Source organism: Arachis hypogaea, chromosome 11 (assembly GCF_003086295.3).
Source record: "Arachis hypogaea cultivar Tifrunner chromosome 11, arahy.Tifrunner.gnm2.J5K5, whole genome shotgun sequence".
In the NCBI taxonomy this organism is placed as follows: domain Eukaryota; kingdom Viridiplantae; phylum Streptophyta; class Magnoliopsida; order Fabales; family Fabaceae; genus Arachis; species Arachis hypogaea.
Window position 1 is genome coordinate 108,070,356 of NC_092046.1, and position 18,144 is coordinate 108,088,499.

The following is an 18,144-nucleotide window of genomic DNA, read 5'->3' on the forward strand; positions in this document are numbered from 1 at the left end:
CTTTTTCTTTTCTTCTAGATAGTGGTGCTCAGAGCCTTAAGCATACTCTGTAATAGCATTGGTCACGACTTTAAGTGCTTAGTCTCAAGGGTTACTTGACAGTTTCACACCACAAGCATATGGTTAGAGAAAACCACTATTTTGAGCTTTGGATCACTTTTGACTCTCCTAATCATTGATGCTCAAAGCCTTAGACCTTTTTCTTTTGATTTTTTTCTTTTCAATTCTTTTTGCTATTTTTTTTGCTTCAAGAATTAATCTTTCTTCTTGTTTCAGAGAATCAATAATATTTTTCTAAATTCCTGTTCCTCAAGAACCAATATATTCAACTCTAATATCAAATATGCAAAAATAATACATACATTCAGAAATAGAGATAAGGCCACCACATCAAAGTAATCAGAATAACTCATAATATAACTCAAGATCTTATGCATTTTACTACTTCTTTTTCAATACATTTTTTTTGAAGCTTGATGCGTAATACATAAGACATCTTGAAAAATTTTCAAACTACTAAACTAGAAAGCGAAGATATAATAAGAGTGATCATGCAAACTAGATTAGAAAACAGGTAATACAATAAAATACTAGAAAAACAGAGATAAGATAAAGATAGGGAGAGCAAAACTAGACAACCTCAGTGATGGTGGCTGCTGCGCTCTCCGGGGAATCCTCTGGAGCATTTCAGCTCTTCAATGTCACTGATGAGCGGATATTTTATACGTTTTTTGGCATCATTTTCATATAGTTTTTAGTGTGTTTTGTTTAGTTTTTATTAAGTTTTTATAGGTTTTAGTGTTAAAATCACATTTTTTGATTCTACTATGAGTTTCTGTGTTTTTGTGTAATTTCAGGTAATTTCTGGCCGAAATTGAGGAGCTGGAGCAAAAGTCTGATTCAGAGACAGAGAAAGCACTGCAGATGCTGTCTGGATCTGACCTCCTTGCATTCGGAGGAGCTTTCCTGGAGCTACAAATATCCAAATGGAGCGTTCTCAATGGCTATGGAAAGCTGACTTCCAGAGCTTTCCAGTAATGTATAATAGTCCATACTTTGCTTCGGATTAGAAGGCCCAAAACTGGCGTCCACTCTATTTCCCAAAGAGCAGAGCCCAACGTCCAAACTCCCAATGATGACCCCCTAGCCAATGTTCAACGCCCTAGGAGCCTCATAGAACGTGGATCTCATCAAAGCTCAGCCCAAACACTCACCAAGTTGGCCTCAGAAGTGGATTTTAGCACTAGAAAGACTGTTTTACCCTTACTAGTCATTTGTTTAGTATTTAAGGGATTAGATTTATGTAACTTCAACCCTCTTTTACCACTTTACACGTTTTACATTGTATTTTCTTTCAGTATGAGTTTCTAAACCTCCTAGGTTGAGGGGAGGAGCCTTGCTGAGTCCTATGAATTAATAAAAATATTATTATTTCTTCTTCGATCCGTGTTTGATTTATTTCTAAGATGTATACTCGCTCTTCAATATGCTGAATAGGATGATCAGACAATCAGCTCTGTTCATCATACTAAGACAAACGTGCCTGACAAACACCCGCATCTACTTGGGTTCATGTGAATACATGACTGGAAAGCACAGACCAACAGCTATGTTTATACATCTCTCAAACAGTTAATCCATAACTTTGTTGGGGACTTCTTGAGACACCAGTTCAGCCAATTTCCGGGGAGATTAGGGTCTCCGTGGTATAGGCTAGAATCCAAAGAAGCAGCATTCTCTGATTCGGAAGATTCGACCTTGTCTGTGGCGTTTTGAGTAGGATCGCTAGGAGAATGAACTGCTAGAGCTTCACCCTTCGTCAAATTGGATGACCATGGCCAATGGCGTTCAATCTGTAGCAAAGAAGATCAATGACCACCCATGACGTTGATCACATACAACCTGCCATAGAAGAGATCATTCACAAGCAAAGAAGACAGTAATACTAGAGTTAATTCAGAAAGGCAAAGCAACTCCAATCCTCAACTATATCTTTAATGTATTAGCACCCTATTATAATAATCCTAAACTCCATAATCCAATAACCTTTTGATCTGCATGACTAAGACCTGTAAGATAACCATAGCTTTCTTCAAGCCAACAATCCTCGTGAGATCGACCCTGACTCGCTCAGGTATTACTTGGACGACCCAGTGCACTTGCTGGTACAGCTGTACGAAAGTGTGGGGATTCGTACACCAAGTTTTTGGAGCCGTTGCCGGGGATTGTTCAAGTTTGGACAAACTGACAGATTGTCTTGCTCCCTAGATCAGGTAATTTTTATTTTTTTGAGTCTGTTATTTTTATTTTCTTCCTCTTCTTTTTTTTTGAAAATTATTAAAAAAATTTTCAAAAATATTTTTCTTTCCTTTGTTTGATCTTTGATTTTGTTTGAGTCTTTTAATTTTTATTTTCTTCTTCTTATTTTATTCGAAAAAATTGAAAACCTTTTCAAAAAAATATTTTTCTTTTCTTTGTTTAATTTTCGTTCTTGGTTTGAGTCTTGCATGTTCATATTTTTCAATTACAAAAAAATTTTAAAACTTCTTCAAAAACCTTTTTCATACAGTTTATTTTCAAGTATCCTTAGCTTTCTGTTTGAGTCTTTTGTGTTTGTTCTTGGTTAAATTTTCATGTTCTTTGAGTCCTTCTTTCTCAAAATTTTCAAAAATAGTTTCTTTGTTTGAGTCTTTGTATGTGTTCTTGTTGAGTCAATTTTCGAAAATCTTGAGTCCTTTTTCTAAAAATTTTTAAATTTGGTGTCTTTTTGTTTGAGTCTTATTTGAATTCTTTAAGTTTAGTGTATTCTTATTTATTTTTTTTATTTTTGAAAATTTCTTTTTGGTTTTCTAAAAATTTTAAGTTTGGTGTTCTTCATATGTTCTTGTGTTCTTTAAATTTTTTGAGTCATGTTCTTTGTGTTCTTGTTAGTCTTCAAAGTGTTCTTGAGTTTTATTTGTGTTCTTAAAATTTTTAAGTTTGGTGTCCCTTTGTGTTTTCCTCCAAAATTTTCGAAAATTAGTGGCGCTAAATCTAAAAATTTTAAATCTTGTGTCTTTTAATTGTTTTTCTCTTTCATCATTAAATTCAAAAAATAAAAAAATATATTTTCTATCTTATCTTTTAAGTAATTTTCGAAAATTTTAAATAAAAATTCAGATTTCAATTCAAAATTTTTATCTTATCTTATCTTAGTTTTCAAAATTTCAAAAATCAAATATTTTCAAAATTAAAAATCTTATCTTTTTCAAAATCTTATCTTTTTCAAACTCAAAATCTTATCTTTTTAAAATCTTTTTCAAAATTTTTAAATTTCTTATCTTATCTTTTCTTATCTTTTTCTAATTTCAAATTTTAATTTCAAATCTTTTCTTATCTTATCTCTTATCTTATTTTAAATTCAAATCTTTTCTTAACCACTCCTCTTCTCTCTTTTCTTTTTTAAAACTTCCTAACTAACTCTCTTCTCTTCTTAATTTTCAAAAATTCCCTCCTAGTTCTCTATTCTCTTTTTCGAAAATACACTAACTAATTTTCAATTCTTTTTAAATTAATAACCTTAAATTTTCGAAAATAATTAATAAATAATAAAAAAACAAAAATATTTTAATTCTTATTTATTTTTTCTATTTATACTTCTTCTATTCACTTCTAGATTGGAACTCCTATCCCTTATTTTCAAAGTATTCTTCTTATCTCCCATCTTCCATCTTCACTTTTATTTCTCTCTTCTTTCTTCACATCTCACTAGAAGCTCTTTTGTCCAAGTGGTACAAAAAGCTTTCTTCTTTTCTTTCTTTTCCTTTCTTGTTTATGACCAGAAACAGGGATAAAGAACCCCTCTTGACTCCTGATCCTGAACCTGAGAAGACTCTAAGGAGGCATTTAAAAAAAGCTAAAGCACAACACTCCAGAAGAGACCTTTCAGAAAATTTTGAGTAAGAAAGAGAAGACATGGCCGAACCTCAGGATGATACCAGAAAGGTTCTTGGTGACTTCACCATACCTACCTCTGATTTTTATGGCAGAAGCATCTCTGTACATGCCATTGGAGCTAACAATTTTGAGCTTAAGCCTTAGTTAGTCTCTCTTTGGCAGCAGAACTACAAATTCCATGGACTTCCATTGGAAGATCCACATCAGTTCTTAGCTGAATTCTTACAGACCTGTGATACTGTAAAGACTAATAGAGTAGATCCTGAAGTTTACAAACTTATGCTCTTTCCCTTTGCTGTAAGAGACAAAGCTAAGATATGGTTGGATTCCCAACCTAGAGAGAGTCTTAACTCTTGGGAAAAGCTGGTTAATGCTTTTTTGGCTAAATTCTTTCCCCCTTAAAGGATGAGCAAAATTAGAGTGGAGGTTCAAACCTTCAGACAAAGAGAAAGTGAATCCCTCTATGAAGCTTGAGAAAGATACAAGCAATTGATAAGGAGATGTTCGCCTGACATGCTCTCAGAGTGGCCTATCATAGGTCTGTTCTATGATAATTTGTCTAAGATGTCTAAAATTTCATTAGACAGCTTTGCAGGTGGATCACTCCACTTGAAGAAAACACCTGCAGAAGCAAGAGAACTCATCAAGATTGTTGCAAATAATCAATTCATGTATACTTCTGAAAGGAATCCTATAAACCATGGGACCTCTCAGAAGAAAGGAGTTCATGAAGTTGATACTCTGAATGCCATATTGGCTAAGAACAGGATCTTGACCCAACAGGCCAACATGATCTCCTAGCATTTGACTGGAATAGAAACTGTAGTTGGCAATGCTCAGGAAGCTTCTCCTGAAGTAGAAGCTTATGATCCTGATCAACCCACCATGGAGGAGGTGAATTACATGGGAGAACCCTATGAAAACACCTACAACCCTACATGGGAGAACCCTATGCAAACATCTCATTAGAGATGGTAGACAAGATAATGAAGAAGCCATATGGCTTAGTAGAGGATGTCTTGGTGAAAGTTGAAAACCACTACATCCATGCAACTTCATAGTCTTGGACATTGGAGAGGATGAGAATGACTCTGTCATCCTTGGAAGACCTTTCCTAGCCACTGCCAATGCTATCATTGATGTGGCTAAGGGAGAACTGAATTTACAACTAGGGGAGGATCACATCTTATTTAAGATGCCTCATCCCAATTCTCCCTCTAAAAGAGAGATAACTGTGCAACAACTAGTGTTCCAACCCTCTCTTTCTATGCAAAGCTTTACAAAGGTACTAAGAAGAAAGTACCTAAAGGCTGGAGGGACAAGAAAGTCCCAACTGAAGGCCTCTCACCTGGCATGAGAGTTGTCTTCACAGAGAATCCAGTCTTACCACATACAGTGAGTCGTGTCCTGTCTCTAGAGCATGTGGAGCTCATTCATGAGAAGACAGGAAGAAAGTTCACTGTAAGGGGCAAAAATCTGAGCCCATACTCACCTCTGTAAGGAGCTAACTGTCAAGCTAGTGACGTTAAAGGAGCGCTTGCTGGGAGGAAACCCAACCTTAATTAATTACTGTTTCCTTTTATCTCGTCTTTCTTGCATTTTCGAGTCATGATCATATGCAGCATTTAGAACAGAGGTAGAATTTTACAGCAGTGAAAACAGAACACTCTGGATGGAGTGTTAAAGTTGAATGCCAGCCAGGATATCCCTAGCCCCTCAGGACCAGTGGGTCCCACAGCATCTTTCACCACCCCACTTACTTTCACACTTCCCCATACACACCTCCCTATAAACCCTAGCCCAATCACATCTATATCACTTCTCAAAACCATCATAACTCCCACCTACCCCCACCTACTTCAAAATCAAATTTCCCACCCAAAACCCACCCTATGGCCGAACCCTACCCTTCCCCACTCCTATAAATACCCCACTTTATAACCCTTCATACACACACCTCTCATACACCACAAGACATCCCATGGCCGAGCCCTCTCTCTCCCTCTATCTCCTTCTATTTTCTTCTTCTTCTTCTACTCCATTCTTCTCTTCACAATATTTTTGCCCGAGGATGATCAAAGTTTTAAGTTTGGTGTTGAAAAAGCATAGATTTTTTTTCTTCTTTCCATTACCATTTATGGCACCCAAGGTTGGAGACTTCTCTAGAAAGAAGAAAATAAAGGCAGTAGCCACTCCTTCCGAATCTTGGGAGATGGAGAGATTCATCACCAAATCCCACCAAGACCACTTCTATAAAGTAGTGATAGAGAAGAAAGTGATCCTTGAGGTCCCTTTCAAGCTCAAGAAGAATGAGTATCCAGAAATCTGAAGAGAGATCTGGAGAAGAGGTTGGGAAGTCCTAACCAATCCCATTCTGGACGTTGGGATTCTAATGGTACAAGAGTTCTATGCTAATGCATAGGCTACTAAAAACCATGACACTAGTGATAACCTAAATCCAAGGAATTGGATCACCATGGTCCGAGAGAGAATCTTAGATTTCAGCCTGGAAAGTGTGAGGTTGGCGTTCAACTTGCCTCTAATGCAAGGAGATCCTCATCCTTCCACTAGGAGAATTGATGAGCGGATAATTTATACCCTTTTTAGCATTGTTTTTACATAGTTTTTAGTATGTTTTAGTTACTTTTTATTATATTTTTATTAGTTTTTATGCAAAAATCACATTTCTGGACTTTACTATGAGTTTGTGTATTTTTCTGTGATTTCAGGTATTTTCTGGCTGAAATTGAGGGATCTGAGCAAAAATCTGATTCAGAGGCTGAGAAAGGATTGCAGATGCTGTTGGATTCTGACCCTCCTGCACTCGAACTGGATTTTTTGGAGCTACAGAAGTCCAATTGGCACGCTCACAATTACATTGGAAAGTAGACATCTTGGGCTTTCCAGAAATATATAATAGTCCATACTTTGCACGAGATTTGATGGCCCAAACTGGCGTCTAAACGCCCACCAAAGACCCTTTTCTGGAGTAAAACGCCAGAACTGGCACCAGAACTGGAGTTAAACGCCCAAACTGGCACCCAAGCTGGCGTTTAACTCTAAGAAAGGCCTATGCACGTGAAAGCTTCAATTCTCAGCCCAAGCACACACCAAGTGGGCCCCGAAAGAGGATTTCTGCACTATCTGCACTTAGTCACTTATTTTCTGTAAACCCTAGTAACTAGTTTAGTATAAATAGCACTTTTTACTATTGTATTGATAGACTGAAATCTATCTCTGGACGTCTAGTCCTTAGACATTGGAGGCTGGCCATTCGGCCATGCTTAGACCTTTTTCTCTTATGTATTTTCTACGGTGGAGTTTCTACACCTCATAGATTAAGGTGCGGAGCTCTGCTGTTCTTCATGAATTAATGCAAGTACTATTGTTTCTCTTTTAATTCACGCTTACTTCTTCTCCAAGATATACTCTCGTACTTAATTCAGTTAATTCAGAATGAAGGGGTGACCCGTGACAATCACCCACTATCTTCATTACTCGCTTAGCCAAGATCCGCGTGCCTGACAACCACAAGCGGTCTACATGATGTTCAACGTAATCATTGGATGGCAGCCAGAGTATATTCTCTTGGGTCTCTAATCCATGATTTGCATCACCTCTCCTGACAACAGAGCATCCGAATCCGTGAGATTAGAACCTTCGTGGTATAGGCTAGAACCAATTGGCAGCATTCCTAAGATCCGAAAAGTCTAAACCTTGTCTGTGGTATTCTGAGTAGGATCTGGGACGGGATGAATGTGACGAGTTTCAAACTCGCGAATGTTGGGCGCAGTGATAATGTGCAAAAGGATAGAGAGATTCTATTCTGACGCTAGAGAGAACTGACAGATGATTAGCCGTGCGGTAGCTGTACCTGGTATTTTTCATCCGAGACGAGAAATTCGACAGTTGATTAGCTGTGCAGAAACCGTACCTGGTATTTTTCATCTGAGAGGATCATACAGCTTGCCATGGAAGGGAGCATGCATGATTGGATGAGGACAATAGGAAAGCAGAGGTTTAGAAGCAACAAAGCATCTCCAAACGCTTATCTGAAATTCCCACCAATGAATTATATAAGTATCTTTATCTTATTTTATGTTTTATTTATCTTTTAATTATCAAAACCTCATAACCATTTGAATCCGCCTGACTAAGATTTACAGGATGACCATAGCTTGCTTCAAGCCGACAATCTCCGTGGGATCGACCCTTACTCACGTAAGGTATTGCTTGGACGACCCAGTGCACTTGCTGGTTAGTTGTGCGGAGTTGTGAAAAATGTAATCACAATTTTGTGCACCAAGTTTTTGGCACTGTTGCCGGGGATTGTTCGAGTTTGGACAACTGACGGTTCATCTTGTTGCTTAGATTGGGTAATTTTATTTTATGTTTAAGCTTTTTATTTTTATTTTTGAAAAAATACAAAATAAAAAATGTGTTTTTGAAAAATTCATAAAAATTTTTAAGAATGAATTCTAGAGCTTCTTGAGATATGTTGAAGCCTGGCTGGCTATTAAGCCATGTCTAATCTTTTGGACTGAGGTTTCCACTTTCCATTGTAGAAAGGACATGTCTGTAATTGTTATGCTGAAGCTTTGCTGGCCATTTGGGCATGTCTAATTCTTTTGGACCGAAGCTTTAGACTAACATTGCATAAATCCTGGAATTCTTATTAAAAATTTTGAATTTCTTTATTTTCTTTTTCCAAATATTTTTCGAAAAATAAACAAAAGAAAATACAAAAAAATTAATAAAATAATAAAACCAAAAAATTTTGTGTTTCTTGTTTGAGTCTTGTGTCAAATTTTAAGTTTGGTGTCAATTGCATGCTTTTAATTTTCGAAAATTTATGCATTATGTTCTTCTTTGATCTTCAAGTTGTTCTTGATGATTTTCCTTGTTTGATCTTTAACTTTTCTTGTTTTGTGCTTTTTGTTGTTTTTTATATGCATTTTCGAATTATTAGTGTCTAAAGTTTAAAAAATTTTTAAGTTCGGTGTCTTGCATGTCTTTCTTTTCTTAAAAATTTCAAAAATATGTTCGTGATATTCATCTTGATCTTCAAAGTGTTCTTGGTATTTATCTTGACATTCAAAGTGTTCTTGCAATCATTATTTGTTTTGATCTTAAATTTTTTATGTTTTGTGTCATTTTGTTGTTTTTCTCTTTCTTCATTAATTCAAAAAAATAAAAAATAATATCTTTCCTTATTTTAATCATAAATTTCGAAATTTTGGGTTGACTTGGTAAAAAATTTTTAAAATTTAATTGTTCATTGTTAGTCAAGTCAAAATTTCAATTTAAAAATGTTATCTTTTCAAATCCTTTTCAAAAATCAAATCTTTCTCATTTTTCTTCCTAATATCTTCGAATTTCAAAAATTAATTTTTGAAAATCTTTTTCTTAATTTTATCTCACATTTTCGAAAACTTTGCTAACATTTAATATTTTGATTCAAAAATTTCAAGTTTGTTACTTTCCTGTTAAAAAAGGTTTAATCTTTAAATTCTAGAATCATATCTTTTAGTTTCTTGTTAGTCAAGTCATCAACATTAATTTTCAAAATCAAATATTTTTAAATTTCTTTTTCAAATCTTTTTCAAAATAAATTTCAATCATATCTTTTTCAAAACTTAATTTCAAAATCTTTTTCTAACTTCTTATCTTTTCAAAATTTATTTTCAAATCTTTTTCAATTAACCACTTGACTTGTTTGTTTTAATTTTAAAAAGTTTACTATTTCTTATCTTTTTCAAAACCACCTAACTACTTTTTCACTTCTCATTTTCGAAAACAACAACCACTTTTTCAAAATTCTTTTTAATTAACTAATTATTTTAATTTATTTTATTTATTCACTAACATCCCTCCACTCATAATTCGAACCCTATCTCCCTCTCTGTGTTCGAATTTCTTCTTCTACCTCATCCTTCTATTCTTCTATTCTTATACTCACATAAAGGAATCTCTATACTGTGACATAGAAGATTCCTCTTCTCCCTTTGTTCTCTTCTTTTTCATATGAGCAGGAACAAGGATAAGAACATTCTTGTTGAAGCTGATCCTGAACCTGAAAGGACTCTGAAGAGGAAGTTAAGAGAAGCTAATAAAGCACAACACTCCGGAGAGGACCTTACATAAATTTTTGAAAAAGAAGTAGACATGGAAGCTGAACCCAACAACAATAATGGAGATGCAATGAAGATGCTTGGTGACTTTACTGCACCAACTTCCGACTTCTATGGAAGAAGCATCTCAATTCCTGCAATTAGAGCAAACAACTTTGAGTTTAAGCCTCAATTAGTTTCTCTAATGCAGCAGAATTGCAAGTTTCATAGACTTCAATTGGAAGATCCTCATCAATTCTTAGCTGAATTTTTGCAAATCTGTGACACTGTTAAGACCAATGGGGTTAATCCTAAGGTCTACAGACTTATGCTTTTCCCTTTTGCTGTAAGAGACAAAGCTAGGATATGGTTGAAATCATAACCTAAAGAAAGCCTGAACTCTTGGGAAAAGTTAGTCAATGCTTTCTTGGCCAAATTTTTTCCACCTCAAAAGTTGAGCAAGCTTAGAGTGGAAGTCCCAACCTTCAGACAGAAGGAAGGTGAATTCCTCTATGAAGCTTGGGAAAGATACAAACAATTAATCAGAAGGTGTCCTTCTGACATGCTTTCAGAATGGAGCATCTTATGTATATTCTATGATGGTCTGTCTGAATTGTCCAAGATGTCATTGGACCACTCTGCTGGTGGATCTCTTCATCTGAAGAAAATGCCTGCAGAAGCCCAGGAACTCATTGAAATGGTTGCAAATAACCAGTTTATATATACTTCTGAAAGAAATCTTGTGCATAATGGGATGACTTAGAAGAAAAGAGTTCTTAAGATTGATACTCTGAATGCTATATTGGCTCAGAACAAAATATTGACTCAGCAAGTCTATATGATTTCTCAGAATCTGACTGGAATGCAAGCTGCATCCAGCAGTACTAAGAGGCCTCCCCTGAAGGAGAAGCTTATGACCTTGAGAATCCTGCAATGGAAGAAGTGAATTACATGGGAGAATCCTATGGAAACACTTACAATCCTTTATGGAGGAATTATCCTAATTTATCATGGAAGGATCAACAGAAGCCTCAACAAGGCTTTAATAAAAATAATGGTGGGAGAAATAGGTTTGGCAATAGCAAGCCTTTTCCATCATCTTCTGAGCAATAGACAGAGAATTCTAAGCAGAGCTTCTCTGACTTAGCAACCATAGTCTCTGATATATCTAAGACCACTCTCAGTTTCATGACTGAAACAAGGTCCTCCATCAGAAATTTGGAGGCACAAGTGGGTCAGCTGAGTAAAAGAGTTACTGAAATCCCTCCTAGTACTCTCCCAAGCAATACAGAAGAGAATCCAAAGAGAGAGTGCAAGGCCATCAATATAACCAAAATGGCCGAACCTATAGAGGAGGAAGAGGCAGTAATTTCCAGTGAGGAAGACCTCAATGGACGTCCACTAACCAATAAGGAGTTCCCTATTGAGGAACCAAAGGAATATGAGGCTCATACAGAGACCATAGAGATTCCACTGAACTTACTGTTGCCATTCATGAGCTTTGGTGAGTATTTCTCCTCTGAAGAGGATGAAGATATTGTTGAAGAGCAAGTTGCTCAGTATCTAGGAGCAATCATGAAGCTGAATGCCAAGTTATTTGGTAATGAGACTTGGGAGGACGAACCTCCATTGGTCATCAATGAACTGAATGCTTTGGTTCAACTGAAATTACCTCAGAAGAAACCGGATCCCAGAAAGTTCTTAATACCTTGTACCATAGGCACCATGACCTTTGAAAAGGCTCTGTGTGACCTGGGTTCAGGTATAAACCTCATGCCACTCTCTGTAATGGAGAAACTAGGGATCTTTGAGGTACAAGCTGCAAGAATCTCATTAGAGATGGCAGACAAATCAGTGAAACAGGCTTATGGACTTGTAGAGGATGTCTTAGTGAAGGTTGAAGGCCTGTACATCCCTACTGACTTCATAATCCTAGACACTGGGAAGGATGAAGATGAATCCATCATCCTTGGAAGACCCTTCCTAGCCACAGCAAGAGTTGTGATTGATGTGGACAGAGGAGAGTTAGTCCTTTAATTGAATGAGGACTACCTTGTGTTTAAAGCTCAAGGATCTTCCCCTGTAATCATGGAGAAGAAGCATGAAAAGCTTCTCTCAATACAGAGTCAAACAGAGCCCCCATACTCAACTTCTAAGTTTGGTGTTGGCAGGCCACTATCAAGCTCTGAGTCTCTGTGAAGCTCTCTAAGAGCTCACTGTCAAGCTATTGACATTAAAGAAGCGCTTATTGGGAGGAACCCAATGTTATTTAATTATATTTATTTATAGACATTTGTTTTCCATTGTCATGTTATGTTTCCTTTAGGTAGACGATCATGTGAAGTCATAAAAACAGCTGCAGAATTAAAGTGGAATAAAAAATAGCATACCCTGAAGGACAGGCTTACTGGTGTTTAAACGCTAGTAAGGATAGAAGAATGGGTGTTTAACGCCCAGTCTGGCAGCATTCTGGGTGTTAAACGCCAGAAATGGCAGCCAGACTGGCGTTAAATGCCAGAAAAAGGGTGTCTGGTGTCTGGCTGGCATTAAACGCCAGAATTAGCAGACAGACTGGCGTTTAACGCCAGAAAAGGGTGTCTGGTGGGTGTTAAACACCATAAAAGGGCATCAGCCTGGCGTATAACGCCAAAAAAGGTAGCAGAGTTGGCGTTAAACGCCAGAAATGGCACATAGAGGGCGTTTAAATGCCAGAATGGTGCAGGGAGCAGAATTCCTTGACACGTCAGGATCTGTGGACCCCATAGGATCCCCACCTACCCCAACTCACTCTCTCTCATCTTCACACCTCTCCATAACACTCTTCCCCAAATACCCTTGACCAATCACATCAATACCTCTTCCCAAACTCCATTCACCTATCAAATCCTACCCTCTTCCCCACTTACATCCATCCATCATAAAACCCCACCTACCTCACCATTCAAATTCAAAACATTTCCCTCCCTACCCAACCCCCTCTTACACAAATTCCCCCTCTCTCTTACCCTATAAATACCCCTCCTTACCACCTTCAATTTTACACATCATAAACACTTCAACCCCCCTTGGCCGAATTCACTACTCCCCTCTATCTCCTCCATTTCTTCTTCCTCTACTCCTTTCTTTCTTCTTTTGCTCGAAGACGAGCAAACCTTTTAAGTTTGGTGTGGGAAAAAGCTCTACTTTTTTGTTTTTCCATAACCATTAATGGCACCTAAGGCCGGAGAAACCTCTAAAAGGAGGAAAGGGAAGGCAATTGCTTCCACCCCCGAGTCATGGGAAATGGAGAGATTCATCTCAAAAGTCCATCAAGACCACTTCTATGAAGTTGTGGCCAAGAAAAAGGTGATCCCCGAGGTCCCCTTCATGCTCAAAAAGAGTGAATATCCGGAGATCCGACGTGAGGTTTGAAGAAGAGGTTGGGAAGCTCTCACCAACCCCATCCAACAAGTCGGAGTCTTAATGGTTCAAGAGTTCTATGCTAATGCATGGATCACTAAGAACCATGATCAAAGTGTGAACCCGAACCCAAATAATTGGCTCACAATGGTTCAGGGGAAATACTTGGATTTCAGTCCAGAAACTGTGAGGTTGGCATTCAACTTGCCAATAATGAGAGAAGATTCTCACCCTTTCACTAGAAGAGTCAACTTTGATCAAAGGTTGGACCAAGTCCTCACAGACATTTGTGTGGAAGGAGCACAATGGAAGAGAGATTCAAAAGGTAAGCCGGTTCAATTGAGAAGGCCTAACCTCAAACCCGTGGTTAGGGGATGGTTGGAGTTTATCCAACGCTCTATCATTCCTACTAGCAACCGGTCTGAAGTTACAATAGACCGGGCTATCATGATCCATAGTATCATGAATGGAGAGGAAGTAGAAGTTCATGAGATCATACCTCTAGAACTATACAAGGTGGTAGACAAGCCCTCCACTTTGGCAAGGTTAGCCTTCCCTCATCTCATCTGTAACCTATTGATGATTGGATTTTTGTGTGGTTTAGAATTTCACAATTGAGTTCTCGTTGCAATATAGTTTCTAAACCAACAATAGTCCTCTCATATAAAAATTTGGTTGTCACAAGTAACAAACCCATAAATTTATAAACCGAATTATTGAACCTCGGGTCGTTCTCCCTAGGAATTACAATAAAGTGTTCTTGTTATTGGTTATGGATTGTTTTGGGGTTTTTGAGATAGGAGACAAGAAATGTAAAATGCAATGAAAATAAACTAGCAACTATGAAAAGCTCTTGGCAAGGTTATGAGAATTGGAAGTCCCATCCTCGTTATCTTCCTCAATTGTGACCAAGATTGTCCATTGCTACCACTTAGTTAACCTCTAATCATGGAGAAAAGTCCAGTGGATGAATTAACTTGATTCTACAAGTCCTAGCCAACTCCCACGGGAAAGACTAGCTTTAGTGGTATCAAAATCAATTAGCAACTTCTAATTATCGATCAACAAAGGAATTAGATAACTCAAGCGTCACTAATTACTCCACCTAGGCCAAGAGGGATAAAATACTATACTAAAATCCAACCAAGTATTTCATCAAATACTTGGGAGGCACAAACGAAAAACATAGTAAATTGATAACAAGAATAGAATCTAGCAACAATTGAATGTAAGAAATCAACAACAACAATCAAAGAAAACAAGATCTACATGAATGACCTCAAATTGCATTAAAAGAAAATAGAAGGAACAAAAGTAGATCTACAAACAAAGTAGAAGAAATTATAACAAACAATAGAGAGTGATGAATGTAACAACAAAGAATTAAGAAGAAGAAGTAGAAGAGAGCATGAATTAAAACCTAGATCTAAGAACTAAACCTAATCCTAATCCTAATTCTAGAGAGAAGTGAGAGCTTCTCTCTCTAAAACTAAAACTTTCCCTCCAAAACGAACCTAAACTAAACTAATGATCAAAAGTATGTTGATTCCTCTTCATTCCTTTAGTTAAAAAACATCAGAAGTGAGTTGGATTTGGGTCTGGGAAGCCCAGAATTCGCCCCCAGCGGATTCACTTTAAGTGGGTCACGTGCAGACATCGGCGCGTACGCGTACAGTGCGCATGCGCGTCGATTGACAATTTTCCATCCATGCGTACGCGTCATGTGCGCGTACGCATCGCCATGCGACCTCATCATTTCACGCGTGCGCGTCTGTTGCGCATGCGTGTCGTTGAGCTCATCCCAAATCCTTGCTTTTCTATGATTGCTCCACTTTGCATACTTTCCTCTCCATTTCTTTGATCCATTCCTAGCCCTTTTTAATCTGAAATCACTAACAAACATATCAAGGCATCTAGTGGAATCAAAGGTGAATTCAAATTAATCAATTAAGGGCCTAGAAAGCATGTTTTCTCACTTAAGCACAAATTAGGAGACAATCATGAAACCATGCTATTTCATTGAATAAATATGGGTAAAAGGTGATAAAATCCCCCTAAAATCAATACAAGATAAACCCTACAAATGGGGTTTATCAACCTCCCCACACTTAAACCAAGCATGTCCTCATTCTTAAACCAAAGAGAACAAAGAGTATCAACATTTATTCAATGAAATCTAACTAAATGCAACCTAAACTATATGCAACTATCGACATGAATGCAATTGCTTGGTCAAAATAAATCAATTCCCAAGAAGCATATATGCACAAGGGCTAAAGACTAGCAAGTCTAATCCACAATTGAATTGAGTTATTAAATATTTTTACAAACATGCATGAAGAATGATGATCATAGGTAAAATCATGTAGTTGAGCATCAAACCCTCATCGGATGTGTTTGCACTCTATTCGCTCAAATGTTTAGGGTTGATTCACTTGATTCTCTCCTAATCATGCTTTCCAAGATTTGTTTTTCTTCTAACAATCAACATTTATTTCATGCGTGCATACAAGTATCATGAGGTCATTTCATTGGTTGTAATGGGTCTAGGGTCAAGGTAGGATGCATATTTGGTCAAGTGAGCTTGAAATTTGAATCTTTGATAAGCTTAAACTTCCCACCTAACCTATGACATCCTATACAATTCAAAACTAACCTAACTACCCATTTTCCCACTTTTTCCACATACTCCAGCATTCTTTTTCTTGATCACAACACATATGCATTGATTTTATTGAGCTTTACTTTGCTTTGGGGCATTTTGTCCCCTTTTTATTTTTTTTATTTCTTCTTTTTTTCTTTATTTTTCTATTTTTTTCTTTTTCTATTTTTTTCTTTTCTTTTCCATATTGTTTTTCTTTTTCTTTTCTTTCAAACTATATGCAAGAACATCAATGCATAAGGTTTTACATTCATTACACATGAGCATATACCCAATTCCCAATATTTACAACAAAAATACCAAACTACCCTTTTTATTCAACCAATGTCCCAAGTTTTTCCACACTTGAATGTTACACATACACTAGCCTAAGCCAATCAAAGATCCAAATTAAGGACTTTTATTGTTTTTTGCTTTACGGCTTGTAATGTGCTAAAATTATGAACAAGTGGGTTAAGCATAGGCTCAAAGTTGCTAACAATGGAAGAAGATAAAAGGTAAGGCTATTTGGGTAAGTGAGCTAAATGAAATGATGGCCTCAATCATATAAATGCATGAATACACAAAATAATGGACATAAAGAATCAAACAAATCAAAGATTACAATCATAGAAAGAGAATAATGCACACAAGAAGGAAAAATAAGTGATTATAAGATGTAACCACACCATTAGGCTCAAATCTCACTTGCTTGTGTTCTTAGCTCAAAACATGATCCAAAATATATATATAATTCAAGCAAATTCTATGAAAGATTTTCACTCAAATCAATTGGTACCCTATAGATAGGAACCTTGAAAAATTTCATTATTTTGACTAAGCTTATTGTGTATATATATGCAAAAATAAGAAAATGCAAGTAAAAATCCTAAAAAGTCCTAAAATGAAATGCCAAAGTGTTGGGATTAGAAATTTGTCACCTAAAATCACCGACCGGTTGGACGACCTCCCCACACTTAAAAGTTTGCACCGTCCTCGGTGCACTCAAAGATGAGCAAGGGGGTACGGCGACTTTCCGAGTTGCTACCCTTAGCTGGTAGATAAACCGGCTGCTGCATGTTCTTTGTCTCACTTCCGTTTTTGCTTGTAGTGCATTATCATGAAAAGTAGAAAATAACACCGTAAGATGAGAAAATACAAAGCAAGGAAGCATAATTGTTGGAATGAGGTACTAATCACTAGAATTGAGTGAGTGAACTAGTGTGACATTTATGACAAAAAGGTGTGTGAATTCTAAATTGCGCGATTTAGAACACACATTAGCATAAAAGCTATGTCGCTAAAGAAGCATGCACTTTACTCATTCTAGTATGCTTGAGATGCGAGAGCATTCAGTCTAAAAGCGTATGGATGCATATGATCATGGAATAAAATGCATTAAGGTAAATGCACAACATCCATTGTCAAGAGATTGCCTAATCAAGGAAAAGGATTCCAATTACATGGTGGCCAAATTATGCAATTCAAGAAGAGTTACAAGCTCGAAGGCAATTCTTATCACTTGGTATTCTTAAAAGGTAAGCATGAAAAACTCAAAATCAAGTAGCAAAATATAACCTCAACAATAGAATCCAACAAAGTTTATAAACATAATGATGTTAAGATAACATCCCTTTTTAATACTCAGCAGTAATTAATGGTAAACAAGAATAACAATTCAACACTTACAATGAAAAAGAGAAAATGAAATGAAAACTAACTAAAACTAACTAACTAATTAGTTAACTAAAATAAATGGTCATCAATGGTGTTTGGGAGTGTTAGATGAGGGGTAAAAGAAGGGAAAAATAAAGGGAAAGGAAAGAAATGGAAAGAGGAGAAGAAAAGAGATGTGTTAAAGGAAGGGCATCCGTGCGTACACGTGCATGGCGTGCGCGCACGGATGATGGTGCGTTGGATACGACCGTACGCGTCAATGGCTTATGTCGAGAGTGGCGCATACGCGTCATGTATGCATACGCGCGAATGGTTTTGTGCGAAAGGCACAATGCGCGCGCAACGTTTGCACAACTCTTGGGTTTTTGGCTTAGGGGTGGA

At 36.9% G+C, this 18,144-nt stretch overlaps 1 non-coding gene across 1 annotated transcript; it reads right to left on the bottom strand.

The window, feature by feature from the left end:
* Positions 1 to 10,506: 10,506 nt before the first annotated feature.
* On the bottom strand, positions 10,507 to 10,614 carry LOC112724240 (small nucleolar RNA R71). The gene has a single exon (XR_003163413.1). It is a non-coding gene; the product is annotated as a small nucleolar RNA R71 (small nucleolar RNA).
* Between the last annotated feature and the right edge of the window lie 7,530 nt (positions 10,615 to 18,144).